This window comes from Microcebus murinus, chromosome 9 (genome assembly GCF_040939455.1).
Source record: "Microcebus murinus isolate Inina chromosome 9, M.murinus_Inina_mat1.0, whole genome shotgun sequence".
NCBI classification, from domain to species: domain Eukaryota; kingdom Metazoa; phylum Chordata; class Mammalia; order Primates; family Cheirogaleidae; genus Microcebus; species Microcebus murinus.
In genome coordinates, this window is record NC_134112.1 from 99,328,365 (window position 1) to 99,335,183 (window position 6,819).

Sequence of the window (6,819 nt, forward strand, 5' to 3'; positions counted from 1 at the left end):
CCAGTGATTTCATGGTGAATTTATTTCAATTTCCAGAGTACAGTTTCATTATTTGTTAAATGGGATAATGACACCTTCTATATACATCTCAGAAAAGCAAATAATAGATTTGAAATGTTAAAAGTGCCATATAAGTGTAAAGTTTTATTATCTGTGCCTCATAGGAAGCAAAGATAAATGAAATGTTTCTAATTCTCTCATTTTGGTTAGTAGTTTATTTATTTATTTATTTATTTTGAGACAGAGTCTTGCTTTGTTGTCCAGGCTAGAGTGAGTGCCATGGCGTCAGCCTAGCTCACAGCAACCTCAAACTCCTGGGCTCGAGTGATCCTCCTGCCTCAGCCTCCCGAGTAGCTGGGACTACAGGCATGCGCCACCATGCCCGGCTAATTTTATATATATATATCAGTTGGCCAATTAATTTCTTTCTATTTATAGTAGAGACGGGGTCTTGCTCTTGCTCAGGCTGGTTTTGAACTCCTGACCTTGAGCAATCCGCCCGCCTCGGCCTCCCAAGAGCTAGGATTACAGGCGTGAGCCACAGCGCCGGGCCTTATTTATTTATTATTATTATTTTTTTGGTTAGTAGTTTAAACTCTGTAATCTTCTAGGCAATCTGAATGAGTTGATTTGAATTTAATCTTTTTTCCCATTGAAGAATTATCATTAGCTTAAAATTAATTTCATCACAGGTTTTAAATGATCTATTAATAGAATGATATTATAATTTAAAGCTAGAGACTCTGAAATAGATCCCATGTCTCTGGCCTGCTCTCAAATGCAGAGGCTGCACAGACAGTACACAGACAGTGAGATAGGGCCATCCCCACTTCTACTTTGTCATTGCCTGGTAAGGTTTACAGACTTCTCAAAAAAGCTGCAAGTCTCACATTTCTCATGGCCACGCTGCCCATGGGCCAGGATGCTCCTCCATGAGCAATCTTCCCACCCTCCCCAGCCACTTCCTTACTGTACCTCATTCTCCAATCACACCCTGTAGGAGTGGCAGGATATGCAGCTGGAGTGGAGCACAGGATCTACACAGCAGTGTCCAGGGGTCAGGTCCTGGGAGGGAAAACACACTCGTGGGTGAGACGGGCTCTGCGTGTTGGTGACGATCAATCATGTTCTGCTGGACTTCCTGATCCAGCCAGCAATCCTGCCAGAAATGAAAGGCAGAATATGAAGACTACTGAGAATATAAGTGGGTGTGGATAGCTGAAACTACATAAGGTCACCTTTCTCTAGTGACAAAAGACTAGACTAGAATTTATAATCTAGCCTATGTTATTAATAGCTGACATACATCGTCTTAACCTTTGGAAGCCTGTTTCCTTACTCTTAAAATGAAATTAGGGGCCGGGCGCGGTGGCTCATGCCTGTAATCCTAGCACTCTGGGAGGCCGAGGCGGGTGGATTGCTCGAGGTCAGGAGTTCGAAACCAGCCTGAGCAAGAGCGAGACCCGTCTCTACTATAAATAGAAAGAAATTAATTGGCCAACTGATACATATAGAAAAAATTAGCCAGGCATGGTGGCGCATGCCTGTAGTCCCAGCTACTTGGGAGGCTGAGGCAGCAGGATCGCTTGAGCCCAGGAGTTTGAGGTTGCTGTGAGCTAGGCTGACGCCATGGCACTCACTCTAGCCTGGGCAACAAAGTGAGACTCTGTCTCAAAAAAAAATAAAAAAAATAAATAAAAGAAAAAGAAATTAGGGGTGGAAAAAACTTAAATATCACCCAAAGTTTAGAAAATAAGTTTATGACATAGGAGAAAAATAAGAAGTGTGCCATACGTATTCATGTGTCTATCAATCTATCCATCCATTTACTCATTTACTCTACAAGTATTTTTTGTGTGAAAGGCATTATGTAAGCTACTGAGACAATGTCTAAGATGTAGCCCTGCTTTCAGGATGTTACAGAAATCTTTCTCCTGCCAGGGTGTGTTTGGGGGGAAGAGGGGCCTGGGAAGAACGCCTTGAAGGGTCTTTACTAGCCAGTGCTAGAGGAACTGTTAATCAATTAATTAATTAACAATCAGCAAATGGCATCCAGTGGGGAAGTGTGCCTTAGCTTCCAAATGCTAATTATTGGTCCCTTTATGGAGCTGAGACAGGGCAAATCATCGCAGGATCCCAGATGAGTTGGCACACAGACATTGCAAGGAGGCTGCGATTCTCATTTGTATCAGCATGCTTGCCAGTTTTTATCTAGTGAGATTAATTAGAACTTTTAGAAGTGCAAGTTAGAGTCATAAAATATTAACAGTCATGTCATTGGTAATCTGTAAGTGTACTGAAATAGCCCAGGGTGATTTTAGGGTATGGTTGCTTTCACTGGTATTGGAGGTTCAATTTTCAACTTTCTTTCAAGGAAAGGTTCCTCAGTGCCCTGCTTGGTGGCTCTGGATATTCATCAAACTGGCCTTTGACATTCAACTTTCCTTGCTCTGCCAGTTCATGTATTCATCTCCCTCATCCCTGTCATGCTTTGCAGAAGATGTAATGTTATCTTGGTGTCTTTGTCATATGCCTCCATTTGGAATCCCAGCTGTGACGTCTCCAGGAAAACTGCCTAGCTCAGGGTCCCAGCGGTTCCTCCCATTATTACCATGACCTCTTGCTCCATTACGTGACACTCTGATAACTAAATGCTCTGTGAAGATGATGTGAAGAAAGGACAGGTTCACTTGCCTTACATCTTTGCACAACATATTTCCCAAATGTTCCTGCTAGTGACTGTTGTTGATTCTTGAACCTAAACTCCTAGAGAGAAAGGTCCATGTCTACTTTGGACAAGTTGCACAGTTCCAGGGACAGTGACAAGTGCAAATGGTGGGTTGATGTTTCTTCCATTCACAATTGCAGTATCATGGATTTACAGTCAAAGAAATCTATAATATTAGAATTTTGAGATGATCTAATTAAAATTTCTTATGTTCAGAAGAAGTATCTCAGACTCTGAACTCTTACAAAACGTCCTGCTGGTGAAAAGCAGAAGCCCCGAGGTGATTCCCACTACTGTGCTGCCTTCTGAAGGACAGTAAGACCTGGCCATAGCTAGAACCCAGTAGGCTAATGCGAACTATTTCAGTTCTGTCATGGGAGTGGGCATCTGTCACTTTTGGGGCTTCCCATCACTCTCTCGATGCCTTTCTCCAGTTGGATAAATCCCCGTGTTATGAAATCTGCCTCCCCTACCAAGAAGTGTGAACTCAGACTCCTAGCCTTGTTGTCAGGAGGTGTGGGCACGCTTCCCAGTCACACCCATCAGACACATCTGTGCTGGCTTCAACTTGACAGCGACCGGATGATGGAACAGGGTCTGTGTGGGGATTCCGCTTCGCTGGTGCTGGTGGTAGCAGTGACCCTGGTTTCTGGAGGAAGCAGTGGTGGCAAGAGTGAGTTCCTGATGGCATCCGTGTTGTATGCAATTATGCTGGCAGGAAAGTCAAGCTCCCAGCATGCAGGTCTCAGTAGAGGCTGTGACTATGGTGTGGCTTTGTGAGTTGCTTCACAAAGCTCAGCCTCAGGGCCGGGCGCTGTGGCTCACGCCTGTAATCCTAGCTCTTGGGAGGCCGAGGCGGGCGGATTGCTCAAGGTCAGGAGTTCAAAACCAGCCTGAGCGAGACCCCGTCTCTACTATAAATAGAAAGAAATTAATTGGCCAACTGATATATATATATAAAAAAAATTAACCGGGCATGGTGGCACATGCCTGTAGTCCCAGCTACCCGGGAGGCTGAGGCAGAAGGATCACTCGAGCCCAGGAGTTTGAGGTTGCTGTGAGCTAGGCTGACGCCACGGCACTCACTCTAGCCCGGGCAACAAAGCGAGACTCTGTCTCAAAAAAAAAAAAAAAAAAAAAGCTCAGCCTCAAAGCCTTTCCTCTCACCCTCTAATGAGTCTGGGAGTTACCTAAGGTCTCTAGAAAATCCTTTGTAACTTCTGTCTTTTTCTGCTTAAATTAGCCATGATGGATTCTGTTTTGTTTTTATTTTTGGTAATTAGAAACACTGACTCTTGCCGGGCGTGGTGGCTCACGCCTATAATCCTAGCACTCTGGGAGGCCAAGGCGGGAGGATTGCTTGAGCTCAGGAGTTCGAGACCAGCCTGAGCAAAAGCGAGACCGTGTCTCTACTATAAATAGAAAGAAATTAGCCAAACAACTAAAAAAAAATACAAAAAAATTAGTCGGGCATGGTGGCGCATGCCTGTAGTCCCAGCTACTCGGGAGGCTGAGGCAGGAGGATCTCTTGAGCCCAGGAGTTGGAGGTTGCTGTGAGCTAGGCTGATGCCATGGCACTCTAGCCCTGGCAAGAGAGTGAGACTCTGTCTCAAAAAAAACCAAAAAACAAAACTCTCCCTTACACGTTGGTACCAGGAATGGTGCCCAACAATAGACCTTCAACAAAATGGGTATCTAAAGTTTGTTATCTGGACTGAGTGAGTCTGAAGACAGTGAGAATGCAGTCAGTTTGAAAGGGGGGCTCTGGCAGCTCATGGCACCAGTGGCAGGACTGTTAATTCAATGAGGACTTGGTCGTTAAGTGGAATGCCATTATCTGTTGAAGGCAAAGCTTTGGGGGAAATGAATAGCTACAGCTATCATGGAATATGATAAAAACAAGAAGGTCAACTCTGTGGGGCTGTTTGGCTCCTTTTAAATACTCTGGAGACAAAAAGAGAAATTATAAACTCAAAGTCTTATAGTTTGGCTTATGATATTTTCAAAGAACCAGGGAATTTCTGACTATGCTGAATGTGAAGCTCCAAAAATTGCAGCTTGGGCTGCCAGGTCTCTGCAGCTTTGTTTTCTGTCTTACATTGATGACCTATAATGGGCTAAAAACTGTTATTACATGAGCATTAAAACTCTGATCAGGAAAGAGTAGAATCCTGTGACTTGGAATGGGGCCACTCGGAGAGATTCGGATGACCTGGAGCTTGCTGAAACCCCCAACCCACTGAGCGTCACTTCCAGCAGAAGCTGGCCCTCTCCTCTGCCTGATGGAGCTTAGAGACCCTGTAAGTCCTTCTCATGCTGAGCTCTCTCCCCCTTATGGCCTCTAAACTGGTAGATTCCAGGTTATCTCTAATTGAGTTGGTTTTTATTACTTGCAACCAGAGTCTAACCAATATAGTTGCCACTTCAGGCTCCTGCTGCCTTTGGCTCTGCTGTCAAAATAGAACACAACAAACCAAAACCATGCTAGCTCTCTTTTCCCCTGGTCTTCCTATTTTGGATTAGCAAGTGGTGGAGGGTGGGGCAGAACAATTGGCTATAACAAGAAATAACCAAAAAGTACATAAATGGCTACAAGGCTATTGTCCTGCCCAGGGTCCATCTTGGGAAATCATGTGTGCCTATTTGCCTTTGCATCTTCAACTATACATGGGCATTCTTTACTTACTACAAAAATTCCTTAGCTCCTTGTTGCAAGACTTCCTGCACATACCTCACGTGGAGTTCTCATTCCATAAACAAGTAAATTTGTCCCTATGTAGTTTCTGGATTTGTTTGTGGAAACCTTAAGGAAGATAACCATGAAAAATTGATACAAATCTGGTATCCTGGGAGTTGTGATAATGAGAATGACTATGAATATTTCTTCTAGTTCTGGAAGGACCTATGGAGTCTGTGGCTCTCAGCAAGCTTGTGGGACTGGCTCAGAGACCCAGCAGCTCTGCATGAGGTCCCATGATTAGAATCTGCTTCTGAAGCTGACTTTCAACATATTTTTTAGTTTTTAGTATGCATCTAAATGTCCACATGCTTGCTTCAGTGTTAGAGGCAAGGACCCTCGAAGACCCTCAACTCCCCTATGACTCGTCCTACGCACGGGCTTCGCCCTGGAAAATTCCAGCTATAGCTCCGAGAAGAATGCATTCCATGACGTGCTGACCACGGGATGCTCCAGGGAGTGCTGACTGCAATTGTTCCCGACCACCTGCCAGGTTGGAGATGAGTAACCAGTCACAAACAGGATACCGATAAGATGCTGATTGGGGCTGATTAGCCCAAACCCAAGACTCATCGTCACCCCACTCTATTTTTCTGTTTCTACTTCCTTGTTTCTGTATGCTTATAAAACCTACAAAGAAGCCGGGCGCGGTGGCTCACGCCTGTAATCCTAGCTCTTGGGAGGCTGAGGCGGGCAGATTGCTCAAGGTCAGGAGTTCAAAACCAGCCTGAGCAAGAGCGAGACCCCATCTCTACTATAAATACAAAGAAATTAATTGGCCAACTGATATATATATAAAAAATTAGCCGGGCATGGTGACGCATGCCTGTAGTCCCAGCTACTTGGGAGGCTGAGGCAGAAGGATCGCTCGAGCCCAGGAGTTTGAGGTTGCTGTGAGCCAGGCTGACGCCACGGCACTCACTCTAGCCTGGGCAACAAAGCGAGACTCTGTCTCAAAAAAAAACAAAAAAACCCCCCAAAAACAAAAAAACCTACAAAGAATCCAAGTAAAGCAGACCTTGACAACCCTTTGCTTGGTCTCGTTCCTTTCTCTCGCCCATCTCTTTCAGGCACGGGCCCCCTTGACCCCACGAGTAACAGAAGGTCCTGCGGGTTGGGACACTTCAGTGCTGTTTAAAAGGGGAAAAACCTTGGAAATAACCTAACCATCTCCAGTAGGAGAAAGGCTGCATTTATTACAGTACATCTAGAGACCATATGGAAATCTAGGTATTAGGCAGATGTCAGAAGCTTGTGTAACCAAATTTAAAAAATATTTGTCAAAAGCAAAATGGCTCAAAGACATCTTTTTCAATGGCTGCACAATATCTGATTACATGATTGTACCGTATTG